This window comes from Elephas maximus, chromosome X (genome assembly GCF_024166365.1).
Source record: "Elephas maximus indicus isolate mEleMax1 chromosome X, mEleMax1 primary haplotype, whole genome shotgun sequence".
NCBI classification, from domain to species: Eukaryota; Metazoa; Chordata; class Mammalia; order Proboscidea; family Elephantidae; genus Elephas; species Elephas maximus.
The window spans coordinates 87,199,006-87,215,938 of NC_064846.1; the positions used below are offsets into that span (position 1 = coordinate 87,199,006).

Genomic DNA, 16,933 nt, shown 5'->3' on the forward strand with positions numbered 1-16,933 from the left:
TTATTTGCTTCCTCTCCTGTTTTTCTTTTGTCAGTCTGGCCAGTGGTTTATCGATTTTGTTAATCTTTTCAAAGAACCAGATTTTGGCCTTGTTAAGCCTTTTGATTGTTTTTCTGTTCTCCATTTCATTTAATTCTGCTCTAATATTTATAATTTTCTTTCTTCCTGTGCCTGAGGGTTTCTTTTTTTTGCTCTCTTTCTATTTGCTCTAGTTGTAGTGATAATTTTTGTATTTTGACCTTTTCTTCTTTTCGTATGTGTGTATTTATTGACATAAATTGCTGCTTTAGCTGTGTCCCAAAGATTCTGATAGGAAGTGTTTTATTTTCATTGGATTCAATTAATTTCTTTATTCCATCCTTAGTTTGTTCTGTAATAGAATTGTTTTTGAGCAAAGTGTTGTTCAGTTTCCATGTATTTGATTTCTTTACCCTGGTTTTTCTGTTACTGATTTCTTATTTTATGGCTTATGGTCAGAGAAGATGCTTTGTAATATTTTGATATTTTGCATTCTGTTAAAGCTTGCTTTAAGGCCTGATATGTGCTCTATTCTAGAGAATGTCCCATGTGCATTGGAAAAGAAAGTACACTTGGATGCTGTTGGGTGGAGTGTTCTGTATAAGTCTATGAGGTTAAGTTGGTTGATTGTGGCATTTAGCTCTTCTGTGTCTTTGCTGAGCTTCTTTTTGGATATTCTGTCCCTCATTGAAAGTGGTGTGTTGAAGTCTCCTACATTTATTGTGAAACTGTCTATCTCACTTTTCAATGCTCTCAGAGTTTGTTTTATGCATCTTGAAGCCCTGTTGTTGGGTGCATAAATATTTAATGTGGTAACATCCTCCTAGTATATTGTCCCTTTAATCATTATATAGTGTCCTTCCTTATCTTTTGTGGTAGATTTAAATATGAAGTCTGTTTTGTCAGAAATATTTAGTATAGCCACTCCTGCTCTTTTTTTGATTGTTGTTTGCTTGGTATATTTTTTCTGTCCTTTGATTTTTAGTTTGTTTGTTTCTTTAAGGCTAAGATGTGTCTCTTGTAGACAGCATATAGCCAGATCGTGTTTTTTTGTCCATTCTGCCACTCTCTGTCTCTTTATTGGTACATTTCGTCCATTTACATTTAGCGTAATTATAGACAGGTGTGAGTTTAGTGCTGTCTTTTTGATGTCTTTTTTTGTGTGTTGTTGACAGTTTCATTTTTCCACTTATTTTTTTTGTGCTGAGTAGTTTTTCTTTGTAAATTGTTTGTTCCCCATTTTCATTGTTGTTGATTTTGTTTTTGCTGAGTGTATGTGTGTTTCTTGTTTTTTATTTTGATGTGTAGGATAGTTAGTCTCTTTGGGGTTACCTTAATATTTACCCCTGTATTTCTAAGTTCAAACCTAACTTGTATCTCCCAATATTGCCTTGATTTCCTCTCCATATGGAAGATCTATGACTACTTTATTTTGTCTGTCTTTATTAATTTAATGTTGTCATCTTTTATGTAATGATATTGGTGATTCCCTGTTTTAAGTGTTTTTCTATCTTGATTTATTTTTGTGAGTTCCCTATCTGTGTTGATATGTGGTTGCTCTGTCCTGAGTTCTACTGTTGGGTTGATATCTGATATTATTGATTTTCTAGCCAGAGAATTCCCTTTAGCATTCCTTTTAGTTTTGGTTTGGTTTTTGCAAATTCCCTAAGCTTCTGTTTATCTGGAATTGTCCTAATTTCGTCTTAATTTTTTGAGAGACAGTTTTGCTGGATATATGATTCTTGGCTGGCGATTTTTCTCCTTCAAACCTTTATATATGTCATCCCATTACCTTCTTGCCTGCATGGTTTCTGCTGAGTGGTTCAAGCTTATTCTTCTTGATTCTCCTTATCCCTGGTCACGCTTAAAATTTTCTCCTTATCTTTGGTTTTGGCAAGTTTGATTATAACATGTCTTGGTGACTTTCTTTTGGATCTACCTTGTTTGGTGTTCAATGAGCACCTTGGGTAGATATCCTTTCAATTTTCACGATGTCAGGGAAGTTTTCTGTGAGCAAATCTTCAACAATTCTCTCTGTAATTTCTGTTATCCCTCCCTATCCTGGTACTCCAATCACTTGTAGGTTATCCTTGATACAGTCCCACATGATTCTTACGGTTTCGTCATTTTTTAAATCCTTTTATCTGATTTTTCTTCGAATATATTTTTGCCAAGTGTTTTATCTTCATTATTGCTAATTCTGACTCCCATCTCCTCAACTCTGTTCCTCTGACTTTCTACTGAGTTTTCTAATTCTGAAACTTATTTGTTTATCTTCTGAATTTCTGAATGCTGTCTCTCTATGGATTCTTGCAGCCTGTTAATTTTTTTTCCTTATATTCTTGAATAATCTTCGTAATTTCCTTGACTGCTTTATCTGTGGGCTCCTTGGATTGTTCTGTGTTTTGCCTGATCTCCTTCCTGATGTCTTGAAGAGTTCTGTATATTATTCTTTTGTATTCTATGTCTGGTCAGGAATACATCTTCCTCCAGAACAGTCCTTGATTCTTTGTTTTGGGAGTTTGTTGAAGCAATCATGGTCTGCTTCTTTATGTGATTTGATATTGACTGTCATCTCCAAGCCATGTATGTTATTTTATTAATTTATTTGTGTTTTCTCACAAAGCTTCTTGCTTTGTTTTGTTTTGATATAGCCAAACAGGCTACTAGAGTGAGCAAACTTGGTTATTGGAGCCCTTGAAGCACTTATGTCCTGTTACCAGATGGCTAGAGCTATTACCAGGTATATGAGTCTAGGAGTCCATTCGCTATTCTTGTATAGATTCAGCTTAGGTATTCCAGTAGTCGGTCACCTAGTGTGTGGTGCAAGCTCTCACCTACAATCCTAGAGGAGCAGTGGTGATTGATGTAAGCACAGGTTTCTGGTAGCAGCTGGAGGTCACATTCTGAGGAAGGCAGGGGACTGACAACCTTCCCCCAAATGTCGGTGAGGAAAACCCATCCCTGTTCTCTAGAGAGCTCTGTTGCATAGGCTCTGCAGCCATACCATAGGTATCCAATGCTTTTAACTGTAAGGACTGGTAAGTACTTCTTATCCTTGGAGCCCTGTTGCAGGTAGCTAGGTGGTATGGGTGGAGCCTCCAGTCTTCAGGCCCCTGCTGTGGGTAGGTGAGGGTCCTGTTTAATAGGCAGGGTGGTATCAAATGTCAAAACCTGCCTCTTTGCCACATAGCTGAAATAGTTACAGTCAGACCTCAAACAGATTCGACCTTGCACTATAACAGCCAGATCCTATCTGCTGTAACGGGGCCACCTGGATCTATGCAGGGGTGAAGACAAAGTCTGTGAACCATTTGTGCCTGGACCAGAGCCACTTCTGCTCTAAGTTTGCAGATTAAGGGAGTCGGCAGAGTATTTTCCTGCATTTGTTAATTTGTTCCTTCTCCAAAGTCAGGGGAATGGCACAGGGAGTGCAGCAGGACCTATCTCAGGCCCAGGGAAATAACTAGTAGTGGAGCCGGCTGGGGCAGAGGGAGAAGGGATCAGTTATACAGGAGAGAGTCTTTCAAAAAGACAAGCTATTAGATCCACACAGTAAATTAGACAAAATCACTTATTTTGTGCTGAGAGCTCTGTTTTGTCTCAGATTCTGGAGGCTTGTGTATACCGTGTGCCCTGGCTCCGTGGTCACGCTGGGGGGTGGGGTTGCGGCACCTTGATTGCCTTCTTTTGCTGAAGCAGCCATGTCCCAGAACACTACCATCAGCCTCACTGTAGGGAAATAGGGACTGAGGTATTGCTGCCTATTCAGCAACTCTTTGCTGCTTCTGCACCATCTCTCCCTCCCCTATCACTCAGTCTGAATTCTTAACTTTGCCTTTGATGCTCAGGGTTCATAGCTTGTCATATACATAATTGATTCACTTGTTTTTTCAGGTCTTTCTTGTAAGAGGGACCCCTGAAGCATCTGACTACTCCGCCATCTTGGCCCCACCTCCTGTATATTTATTTTTGATTGTTAAATCTTCTTGATTAATTGACCATCCTATCACTATATAATGTTCATCTTCACCTCTTCTAACAGATTTTGACTTAAAGTCTACTTTGTCTGCTATTAAGATTGCCAACTGAACTCTCTTTTGATTACTGTTTGTGTGGAGTATTTTTTTCCATCATTTCATTTTCAACCTATTTGTGTCCTTGGGTCTAAAGTCTGCCTGTTGTAAACAGCAGATAGTTGGATCATTTTTTTAATCCATTTTGCCACTCTCTGCCTTTTTATTGGAGCATTTAGTCCCTTTACATTCACTGCAATTACCAATAAAGAGTGACTTACTTCTGCCATTAGATTATTTTTGTGTGTGTGTGGCTTAATCCTTCTTTGTCTTTGCCCTTTACCACTGCTTGCTTTTGTGTTGTTTTGTTTTATTGTAGTGAGCCATTTTGATCCCCTTCTCATTTCCTTTTGTGTATGTTTTTTAGACATTTTCTTACTGGTTATCATGAATATTACATTTAACAGCTTGTATTTATAACACCCTTCTTAGGTTAAGTTGGTACCAAATGAACTTCAGTAGCATACAAGAAGTTCTGTATCTGTACTGTTCCTCTCCCACTTTTGTTGTTGTTATTCCTAATTATGTCTTTATATTTCATGTGTCCTGTAACATAATTTTATACTTGTTTTTTTTGTGTGTGCTCCAAAGGGTTTTTTTTTTTTTAAATAGCATTTTATTGTGCTTTTGGTGAAAGTATACACAGCAAGATGGGTTCCCATTTGATAATTTCCACATAGATTGTTCAGTGATATTAGTTACATTTTTCACAACGTGTCAACATTCTCTTTGTGTTTTGGTTGTTTCATTTTCAGTACTCTAGCTTCCCTGCCCTCTTATCTCTGCTTATTTGCTTTAGAGTCAATATTGACCTTTTGGTTTATTAATAGAACACCATTCTTACAGGAAATCGTCTTTATTTTGTGTGCCACTGGGCTATTTCATTAAAATGTGGTCTCTGGTCAATGAAAACAAATGGTGGGGGGAGGAAGGTGGAGGAGGACAGAGCACCTGGGCACGAGAGGGAGCATCCAGCCATGGTATCAGGAGCAGGATTCCTGCAGTGGCTGTATTCTTACCGCCGCAGCCAAGCCTCTCCTCCCCCGAGCTCTGCCCCCCTCACTCCTGCCAGCCAGGCCTCTAAGGGCCGCCATATTCTGACCACGCTCCAACTGAGGGCAGCTTGGTGCTGGCGGGGGGAGCTCTCGGAAGGACCTGTCCCATGCTCTGCACCTTCCACATCTCTGCAGCTGGTGCCAGGCCAGGAGGACACACAGCGAGGAACTTTAAAGGACGGAGGGAGTTCTGCACAAGTGGACCAATTATCTCGCAAGTTGGCAGACTCGTAGGTTTGTTTTAGGTGGTGGAATCTTGTCCTACATTGATCCACAGGATGATGTTTGCCAAAGGAGTAAAGGAAGTATAAAGGTGGCTGTTTGTGAAATTAAAGTCCATTAAGCAGATAACAAAAGAATGGAATTAATCATTCCAGGACAACAGCATTTCTACATGAAAGCAGTGAATGCAGCTGAAAGGCAAAGGTGGCTAATTGCTCTGGGGAGCTCCAAAGCCTCTTTGACTGATACTAGGACTTAAAAAGAAAAAGAAATAAATGAAACCAGTGAATCTCTTAAAACCAAAATGTCTGAACTTCGACTCTACTGTGACCTCCTAATGCGGCAAGTTCACACCATCCAGGAATTTGTTCACCATGATGAGACTCACTCCCAGTGTAGAGATGAAGAGCTCTGTCAGCCACCCTGGTACTTGCAGTTCGGAGTAGCCACTCTGTAAAAGAACCAGTGCCTACACTTCACTGACTCTCCCAGCAAAGCCAAAGAACATACTCGGATACAGACTCTTGTAATGATATTCCCCTTGAAGACCCAGAGAGCCTTGTTCACTGTTCAAGAAATACACTTAATGGAGATTTGGCATCAGTAGCCATTCCTGAAGAAAACAAATTTATAGCCAAAAAAATCTGAATCGGAAGATCCTCTTCCATCCTCCTCTTCCTGAAAAAAATTGAAGTGTCCAGCATCCTCTAAGTATTGATATGCAAAAGCTGCTGTAATTAACTATTGCTATAAAACCAAAAATCTGTTGCCGTGGAGCCAATTCGGACTCATAGTGACCCTATAGGACAGAGTAGAACTGCCCCATAGGGTTTCCAAGGAGCACCTGGCATGTTCCAACTGCCGGTTAGCAGCTGTAGCTCTTATCCACTACCCACCAGGGTTTCCAACTATTGTTACAGGGAGTAGTTTTTTCCCTTAGGATTTCTCTGACTTTATAAAATATTGTAAGAAAAAAAAAACACATACATTTGAAGTGCATTTTATCTTTATATAGTTTATTTGCAAGAATAATTTTCTAATAACTTCACAGTATGAATGTGCATCTTCTTTTTTTTAAAAAAAAACAAATGATGATGTAACATTTTGGTATCCATAAGAACAAATATAGAGTAGATATTTTTCTAAAACACTGTGAGGGACTGATAGCTTAGTCAGCATGCATTGTAACTTATAAAGATGAAATTTTATAAACATAAGATTTAAGTTTGACAGAAGTGTGATATATGTAACTTGTGCCATGGACCAAATGGCCACTTTACCCCAGCTAAAAACGAGTTCCGACAGCATCTTGATGGTGATTGTATTGTATTCCTTTAAGCAAAAAGGGAACACTTAATATTCTAAATATTTTTAGCTCAAATACTATAATACATTGAAGATTTTTTAAAAGCGGCCTTTGTTGTCCTTCATATGTGAAGCTGACATTACTGATTTGTCAATACCAAATGTTGAATTAAACTATTTAATTTTTATTTATTTTTCTGTTGCATCAGAAAATGAATTCTAACTTCTGTGACCTACCAAATTTAATGTGTGTACACATTGTTATTTATGTTGTTCTAGAAAAGAAGCTTAATATGGTAGTGACTTTGCTCACTTACACCAGAGAGATAAATGACTTTCAATGGAAAAAGATTTTAGTGTTTTTTTTCCCTAAAATAGACATTAAGCTGCTGTTGTAAGGTATTAATGACTGCAGCTCTTTAGAATACCTAGAGGTATTTTTTACTTATGAATATTTATACAAAAAAGAAATTCTGTCAAGGTGATTGCTCTACATCACTTTAGAATGGTATTATTTAGCTAAAAAACAAATAGTATTTTTTGATTAGTGCCTGCCCTTATCTGTTGTCAGTGTTTGCTTTGTAAATTGTTTTTTAATTCACTTTGGGATGATGGTTTTTTTCAGTCTTGGATGAGGAGCACTTTAAAACAAACTAATTTGGTGTTTTTAAGTTAATCAGATGTTTAATAAATATGTGGTTTTTGCATTCAAAAAAAAAAAGTGGTCCCTGGTAATAATTTTGTTTCAAGGTTTAAAGAGTGCCTCAAAGCAATAATCTCAGGGAATTCTCTGGTCACAACTGGTCCAGTTAGTCTAGACTTTTTTAAGAAATTGAATTTTGTTCTGCATTTTTCTCCCATTCTATCCAGGACCATTAATCGTGAGCCAGGTCAGTATGGTCAGTGATGGGGGCCAGGCACCATCTAGTTTTCTGGTCTCAGGGTTGATGAGGCCATGGCTTGTGTAAGCTATCAGCCTTGTAGACAGGTTTCTTTGGGATTTTGGTTACTTTCTTGTACGTTTGCTCCTGATAGGTAGAGACCAATAGTTGTATCTTAGTTGGCCACTCCCAAGATTTTAAGATCCCAGACACTACTCACTTCACTAGGATGAAGAACATCAACTTTGTGAACTATGTCAATTGACTGAGTTATCTCATGAGACTATGGTCCTAAGCCTGCAAACCTAGAAAACCAGTCTCAGAAGGTATTTGGTTATGTCTGAAGAGTATCTGTAGTTGTGTCTTCACTGAATACATGTGCCTGCACACACATATCTGTTCTCACATATATATACACCTGTACCTACCGTTATAGCTGCATGCCCATACTCATCCATATGTGACAATACATTCCTTTTGTTGTCTTTGTTGGAGTTGTGACCATCTTAAAAAAAAAAAAAAACATTGCTGTTGAGTCAATTCCTACATATATCAACCCTATAGGACATTTTAGAACTTCGCCATAGGTTTTCAAGGCTGTAAACCTTTACAGAAGTAGACTGCCACATCTTTCTCCTGCAGAGTGGCTGGTGGGTTCAACCTTTTGGTTAGCAGCCAAGCCCTTAACCACTGCCCAAACAGGCCTCATTGTTTCCATCTTATATATGTCAAATTCTTCAGTACAGGCATCCTTTTCTCTTGTATGCTTTTCAGTGACGTCATTTACGTTGGTCATGCTGTTCTCACTGCATTCACATTCAGTGCCACTTTTCCCATCACCAAAAAATAGAAAGTATCTATGATTTAAAGCATGTTTCCCCTTCCCCCCTCCTCTCTCTAGCAACCACCAATGAACATTGGTCTCTTTATATATCTAGTCTTGGCTTCTTATAAAAGAGGGATCATACAATATTCGTCCTTAAGTGTTTGACTTATTTCATGTAACATTATGCCCTCCAGGTCCATCCATGTTATGTTTCACAGACTCATCATTCTTTATGGTTGTGTAGTATTCCATTACGTGTATATACAAAATTTTGCTTATCCATTCATCTATTGATGGGTACTTTGGTTGTTTCCATATTTTTGTTATTGTTAATAAAGCTGCAATGAACATATGTATGCATATGTCTGCTTGTGTCACTTCTTTTAGGTCTTTAGGGTATATACTTAGGAGTGGGACTGCTGGATCATAAAAAAAAAAAAAAAAAAAACCCAGTGCCGTCGATTCTATTCTGACTCGTAGCAACCCTATAGGACAGAGTAGAGCTGCCTCACAGAAGTTTCCAAGGAGCACCTGGATCATAGGGTAGTTATATTTCTAGCTTTTTGAGAAAGTGCCAAATTATTTTCCATACTGGTTGTACCATTTTGTAGTCAAACCAGCAATGGATAAGAGTTCCAATCTTCCCATATTCTTGTTAACATTTGTTGTTATTTATTTATATCAGTGCAGTTTTAGCCAGGGTGAGATGATATCTCATTGCACTTTTCATTTGCCTCTCTCTAATGGCTAATGATTGTGAGCATCTTGTCACGTTTTTGTTGGCTGCTTGGATGTCCTCTTTGGTGAAGGTTCTGTTCATGTCCTTTCCCCATTTTATAATTGGGTTCTGTGTCTTTTTGTGTTTGAGCTGTTGCAATTTTCTATAAATATTAGGGGTTAGAGCCTTATCGGATAAGTCATTTCCAAAGATTTTTTTCCCAGTCTGTAGGTTGTTTTTATTACACTTTTGAGAAAGTCTTTTGATGGGCATAAGTTTTCAACTTTTATGAGGTCCCATTTATCTATTTTGTTTTTTTCCATTTGTGCTTTTGTTGTTATACTTTTTTATGCTATTTTTACAAAAGATTAGGTCCCATAGTTTTCTCCCTATGTTTTCTTCCAGGAATTTTAGAGTTTTAGGCTAGATATTTAGGTCTTTGATCAGTTTTGAGTTATTTTTTCTGTGTAGTGTGAAGTATGGATCCTGTTTCAGTTTTCTGCAAGGGGATATCCAGTTTTGCCAGCACCATTTATGAAAGAGGCTGTTTCTGCCCATTGAATGGACTCTGACCCCTGGTAAAATCAGTTGTCCATAGATAGCTGGATTTATTTCTGGGTTCTCAGTTGTATTTCACTGGTCTATGTGTGTATTGTTGAACAGCCACCAGTCTGTTTTGATTACAGTGGCTGTATAGTTTGCTTTGATATTGGGGAGTGTGAGGCCTCCTACTTTGTTCTTCTTCAATATTACTTTGGGTATTCAGGGTTTCTGCCCTTTCCATATCAAATTGATCATTAGTTATTCTATTTCCATAAAGAATGTTGTTGGGATTTGTACCAGGATAACAATATATCTATAGATTGCTTTAAATAGAATTGACATTTTCACTGTATTAAATCTTCTAATCCATGAGCACAGAATGTGCTTTCATTTATGTAGATCTCTTTTAGTCTCTTGTAGTAGTGTTTTATAGTTTTCATTGTATAAGTCTTTCATGTTCCTGGTTAAGTTAATTTCTAGGTATTTTATTGTTTTGGGGGCCACTGTAAATAATAATGTTTTCTTGAGTTCTTTTTCGGAATACTCCTTGTTAATGTAAAGAACCCAACTAATTTTTATATGTTGATCTTGTACCCTGCAAAGTTGCCGAATTCTTTCATTAGTCCCAACAGTTTTCTTGTGGAATCTTTAGGGTCTTCTACGTGTAGGATAATGTCATTTGCAAATAGAGAAGTTTTACTTCTTCCTTTCCAATTTGGATACCTTTTATTTCTCTTTCTTGCCTTATTGCTCTGTCTAGGACTTCCAGTACAATATTGAATAAGAGTTGTGAAAATGGGCATCTTTGCCTTGCTGCTGTTCTGAAGGGGAAGGCTCTCAGTCTTTCTCCATTGAGTATAATGTTGGCTGTCGGTTTTGCATATATGCCCTTAATTATGTTCAGAAAGTTCCCTTCTGTTTCTATTTTGCTGAGAGTTTTTATCAGGAAAGTGTGTTGATTTTTTAATCCAATGCCCTTTCTGCATCAGTTGATATAAAGATTTGTTTCTTTTGTTTTGTTTATGTGGGGAATTACACTGATTGATTTTCTAATGTTGATCCATCCTGGCATTCCTGATATGAATTCCACTTGATGATGGTGTATGAATAGGGGTGGATTAACCAGTAAGCAAGGTATGCATGGGCTTATGTTAATAAAGGTACACACTGGTTTATTTGTATTTATTTACTAGTCTGTAGTACACAATTTCACATGGGTTTCACCACATCAAAGATGGGGTGAAAAACAGGTGAAATTGTGCACCACAGAGTAGTAAGTAAGCAGAAGTAAACTGGTGAATACTTTGCTTATTGGTTAATCCCAGCCAGTGTGTGATTGTTTTGAGCGTTGTAGAATTCTGTTGGCTAGAATTTTGTTGAAAATTTTAAATCTATATTCATAAGGTATATTGGTCTTCAATTTTCTTTCTTTTTTTTTTTCATGTCTTTTCCTGGTTTTGGTATCAGGGGGATGCTGGCTTTATAGAATGAGTTTGGAAGTATTCTTTCCTCTTCTATGTTTTTAAAGAGTTTGATTAGAATTGGTGTCAGCTCTTCTCTGAATGTTTGGTAAAATCCCCAGTGAAGCCATCTGGTCCTGGGTTTTTTTTTTTCTTTTTTGGCAATTTTTTTTATGACATCGTCAACCTCTTATTTTATAATGAGTATCTTTAGATTTTCTACCTCTGTTTGTGTTAGTTTAGGTAGGTAGTGTGTTTCCAGGAATTTATCCATTTCATCTAGGTTTTGATATTTGTTGGAGTACAATTTTTCATAGTAATCTTTTATGATCCTCTTTATTTCAGTTGAATCTGTTGTAATGTCTCCAGTTTCATTTCTTATTTTGGTTATTTGCCTCTTCTTGATTTTTTTGTTTTCTTTTGTCAGTTGAGCCAGTGGTTTGTCTTTATTATTTCCTTTTTTCTGGTAGCTTTAGACTTCTTTTGCTCTTCCTTTTCTATTTCTTCAAGTTTTTGGTTTAAGTTGTTTATTTTGGATTTTCTTTTCTTTTTTTTAATGTAGGCATTTATTGCCATGAATTTCCCTCTGAGTACTGCTTTTGCTGAGTCCCAAAGATTTTGATATGTTGTGTTTGCATTTTCATTTGATTCTAGGAATTTTCAAATTTAACATTTGATTTCTTCAATGAACCAATGGTTTTTAAGTAGTGTACTATTTTTTTTTTAGTTTTCATACGTTTTTCCTTATTTTTCCTGTTGTTGATTTCTATATTCATACCATTATGATCAGAGAAGATGCTTTTTATTATTTCAATCTTTTTTTGTTTTGTTGAGGTTTGTTTTGTGTCCTAACATATAGCCTATTCTGCAGAAGGATCCATGTGTGCTGGAGAAAAATGTGTATTGTTCTGATGAAGAGTGGAGTGTTCTATACATGTCTGTTAGGTCAAATTGGCTTATGGTTTATTTAAGATCTCAATGTCATTAGTGATCTTCTTTTTACATATTCTGTATAGAATTGAAAGTGGTGTGTTCAATTCCTCAACTATCATTGTGGGTTTGCCTTTCATCTTAGTCAGTATTTCAGGTATCTTGGAGCATTGATGTTAGGTGCATATATATTTATAATTGTTATGTCTTCTTTCTAGGTTTATCCTTTTATTATTATGTAATGAATTTCTTTACTTCTATTACAGATTTTGATTGAAAGTCGATTTTATCTGATATCAGTATGGCCACCCCTGCTACTTTTTTGTTTACCGGTTGTGTGCAATAGTTTTTTCTCATCATTTACTTTCAGTCTGTCCGTGTCCCTATGTCTATGGTGTGTTTCTTGTAGACAGCAGAATGATGGATCATGATTTCTTATCCATTCTGCCACTCTCTGATTTTGCTTGGGGAGTTTAGACCATTTGTATTTAAGATTATTACCCCATTCATTTTGCTATTGGATGTTTGAGTGTCTCGTATCTTCTTTGTTGTTTTATTCTCATTTTTCTTTTACTATTTGTGTTTGGCTGCTTTCTTTGGGTGAGTGTTTTTATTTCTTCGTTTCTTCTATACATTTTTCTAGGTTATTTCTTAGTGGTTACCTCACATACTACATTACACAACTTGCAATTGTGGCAACATTTAATGTGTGAACAACAGGTAACATACAACATTAATGTATTAAATCTATTTCTGATTTCTTCCTCTCTCTACTATTTCTTTTAGTGAATACCCATTAGCATCATTATACACTCTATATCCAGTAGTTTACTTCATGCTTATTTCTTGCAAACTCAGTGTTGTATTTCTTGTGGAATTAAATTATTGAGTTTATTCCCTGAAAAATATCATGTACTTGGTCCTTAATTTTCCAATGTTGTTCTATTTATTTATTTTGAGATCTCATTCTCTCTCATTTTTTATTCCCATGCACAGATTCAAGTATTTAATGCTCTTGCCTTCCCATTTGAAGAACTTCCTTGAATAATACTTGCAGAGTTGGTTTGGTAGTGGCAAATTCCCAGAGCATCTTTTGATTTGGGAATGCCTTGTTTCCCCCTGGTTTTTGAATGGCAGCTTTGCTGAGTAAAGGGTTTTCTTTTTTATTGTGCTTTAAGTGAAATTTGCAAATCAAGTTAGCGTCTCATACAAAAACTTATACACACCTTGCTGTGTAACTGTAGCTGCTCTTGCCCTAATGTGACAGCACACTCCTCCTCTCCACCCTGATTATCCGTGTCCATTCAACCAATTCCTGTCCCCCTCTGCCTTCTCATCTCGCATCCACACAGGAGTGGCCCACATAGTCTCGTGTGTCTACTTGGGCCAACAAGCTCAATTCTCATCAGTATCATTTTCTGTCTTATACTCCAGTCCAATTCCAGTCCAAAGAGTTGGCTTCGGGAATGGTTCCAGTCTTGGGCTAACAGAGGATCCAGGGGCCATGACCTCTGAGGTCCCTATAATCTCAGTCAGACCATTAAGTCTGGTCTTTTTATGAGAATTTGAGGTCTGCATCCCACTGTTCTCCTGCTTCGTCAGGGATTCTCTGTTGTGTTTCCTGTCAGGGCAGTCATCAATGGTAGCTAGTCACCAACTACTTCTTCCAGTCTTAGGCTGTTGTAGACTCTGAGTTATGTGACCCTTTCTGTCTCTTAGGCTTATAGTTACCTTGTGTCTTTGGTGTTCCTCATACTGCTTTGCTGCAGGTAGGTTGACAACAATTAATGCATTTTAGATGGCCGCTTGCCAGCTTTTAAGACCCCAGATGCTGCTCGCCAAAGTAGTATGCAGGACATTTTCTTAATACATTTTGTTATGCCAGTTGACCTAGATGTCCCCTGAAACCATGGTCCCCAGAGTCCCATCCCTGCTACTCTGGACTTTGAAGTGTTTGGTTGTATTCAGGAAATTTCTTTGCTTTTGGTTTAGCCCAGTCGTATTGACCTCCCCTGTATTGTGTGTTGTCTTTCCCTTCACCTACAATAGTTCTTGTCTCCTATCTAATTAGAGAATACCCATCTCCCTCCCTCCCTCCCCACCCTCATAACCGTCAAAGAATATTTTCTTCTGTGTTTTAACCTTTTTCTTGAGTTCTTATAATAGTGGTCTCATACAATATATGTCCTTTTGCGACTGACTAATTTCACTCAGCATAATGCCTTCCAGATTCCTCCATATTATGAGATGTTTCACTGATTTACCAGGGTTCTTAATCATTGCTTAGTATTCCATTATGTGAGTACACCATAATTTGTTTATCCATTCATCAGTCGATGGGCACCTTGGTTGTTTCCGTCTTTTTTATTGTAAACAGTGCTTTAAAGAACATGGGTGTGCATATATCTATTCATGTCAAGGATCTTATTTCTCTAGGATATATTCCAAGGAGTGGGATTGCTGGATCTTATGATAGTTTTATCTCCAGGTTTTTAAGGAATAGCCAAATTGATTTCCAAACTGGTTTTATCATTTTACCTCCCCACCAGCAGTGTATAAGTGTTCCAGTCTCTCCACAACCTCTCCAACATTTATTATTTTGTGTTTTTTTGATTAATGCCAGGGTTCCAGGAGTGAGATGGCATCCTTTTGTAGTTTGATTTCAATTTCTCCTATGGCTAATGATCATGAGCATTACCTCATTGATCTGATAGCTGTCTGAATGTCTTCTTTGGTGAAGTGTCTGTTCATATCCTTTGCCCATTTTTAATTGGGTTATTCATTTTTTGTTGTTGGGTTTTTGCAGTATCATGTAGATTTTACAGTTCAGACACTGATCAGATTTGTCATAGCCAAAACTTTTTCACAGTCTCTAGGTAGTCTTTTTACTCTTTCGGTGAAGCCTTTGGACGAGTATTAAGTATTCATTTTTTAGGAGCTCCCAATTATCTAGTTTCTCTTCTAGTGTTTGTGCATTCTTATGGTTCGTACACTGTTTATGCCATGTACTAGGGCTCCTAGCATTGTCCCTATTTTTCTTCCATGATCTTTATCATTTTAGATTTTATATTTAGGTCTTTGATCCATTTTGAGTTAGCTTTTGTGCATGGTGTGATGTGTGGGTCTTGTTTCATTTTTTTGCAGATGGATATCCAGTTATGCCAGCACCATTTGTTAAACAGACTGTCTTTTCCCCATTTAATAGACTTTGGGCCTTTGTCAAATACCAGGTGCTCAAATGTGGATGGATTTATGTCTGGATTCCCAATTCTGTTCCATTGGTCTATGTATCTGCTGTCGTACCAGTACCAGGTTGTTTTGACTACTCTGGCAGTATAATAGGTTCTAAAATCAGGTAGAGTGAGGCCTCCCACTTTGTTCTTCTTTTTTCAGTAATACTTTATTTATCATGGACCTCTTCCCCTTCCATATGAAGTTGCTGATTTGTTTCTCCGTCTCATTACAGATGTCATTCGAATTTGAATCGGAATCGCGTTGTATCTATATATGGCTTTTGGTAGAATAGACATTTTACAATGTGGAGTCTTCCTATCCATGAACAAGGTATGTTTTTCCACTTATGTAGGTCTCTTTTGGTTCCTTGCAGTAGTGTCTTCTGGTGTTCTTTATATAGGTCTTTTATGTCTCCGGTTAAATTTATTCCTAAGTATTTTATCTTCTTTGGGACTATTGTAAATGGTATTGATTTGGTCATTTCCTCTTTGATGATCTTTTATTGGTGTAGAGGAATCCAACTGATTTGTGTATGTTTATCCTGTATCCTGATAATTTGCTGAGCTGTTCTATTAGTTTCGGTAGTTTTTTTTTTGGATTCTTTAGGGTTTTCTGTGTATAAGATCATGTCACGTGCAAAATGAGATACTTTACTTCTTCCTTGCCAATTTGGATGTCCCTTATTTCTTTATCTAGCCTAACTGCTCTGGCTAGGACCTGCAACACAATGTTGAATAAGAGTGGTGATAAAGGGCATCCTTCCGTGGTTCCCATTCTCAAGGGGATTGCTTTCAGTCTCTCTCCATTTAGGATGACATTGGCTTTTGGCTTTGTATAAATGCCCCTTGTTATGTTGAGGAATTTCCTTCTATTCTTATTTTGCTGAGAGTTTTATCATGAATGTGTGTTGGACTTTGTCAAATGCCTTTTGTGCATCAATTGATAAGATCACATGGTTCTTGTCTTTTGTTTTATTTATGTGATGGGTTACCTTGATTGTTTTTCTAATATTAAACCATCCCTGCATCCCTGGTATGAATCCCACATGGTCATGGAGAGTTCTTTTTTTGATATGTTGTTGAATTCTATTGGTTAGAATTTTGTTGAGGATTTTTGCATCTAAGTTCATGGGGAATATCATCTGTAATTTTCTTTTTTTGTGGTGTCTTTACCTGGTTTCAGTATCAGGGATATGCTGGCTTCATAGAATAAATTTGGGAGTATTTCATCCCTTTCTATGCTCTGAAATACCTTTAGCAGTACTAGTGTTAACTCTTCTCTGAAAGCTTGGTAGAATTCTCCAGCGAAGACATCAGGGCCAGGGCTTTTTTGTTGTTGTTGGGAGTTTTTTAATTACCTTTTCAATCCCTTCTTTTTTTATAGATTTGTTTAGTTGTTCTACCTCTGTGTTAGTTTAGGTAGGTAGTGCGTTTCTAGAAATTTGTCCATTTCTTCTAGGTTTTCAAATTTATTAGAGTACAATTTTTCATAGTAATCTGATATGATTCTTTTAATTTCATTTGGATCTCTTGTTATATTTTCCATCTCATTTCTTATTCAGGTTACTTGCTTCCTCTCCTGTTTTTCTTTTGTCAGTTTGGCCAATGGTTTATCAATTTTGTTGATATTTTCAATGTACCAGCTTTTGGTCCTATTAACAGTTTC

At 37.1% G+C, this 16,933-nt stretch overlaps 1 pseudogene; it reads left to right on the forward strand.

Annotated features, from left to right (window-relative positions):
* Positions 1-5,071: 5,071 nt before the first annotated feature.
* LOC126068742 (pleckstrin homology domain-containing family A member 3-like) lies at positions 5,072-6,053 on the forward strand (annotated as a pseudogene).
* Positions 6,054-16,933: the final 10,880 nt, after the last annotated feature.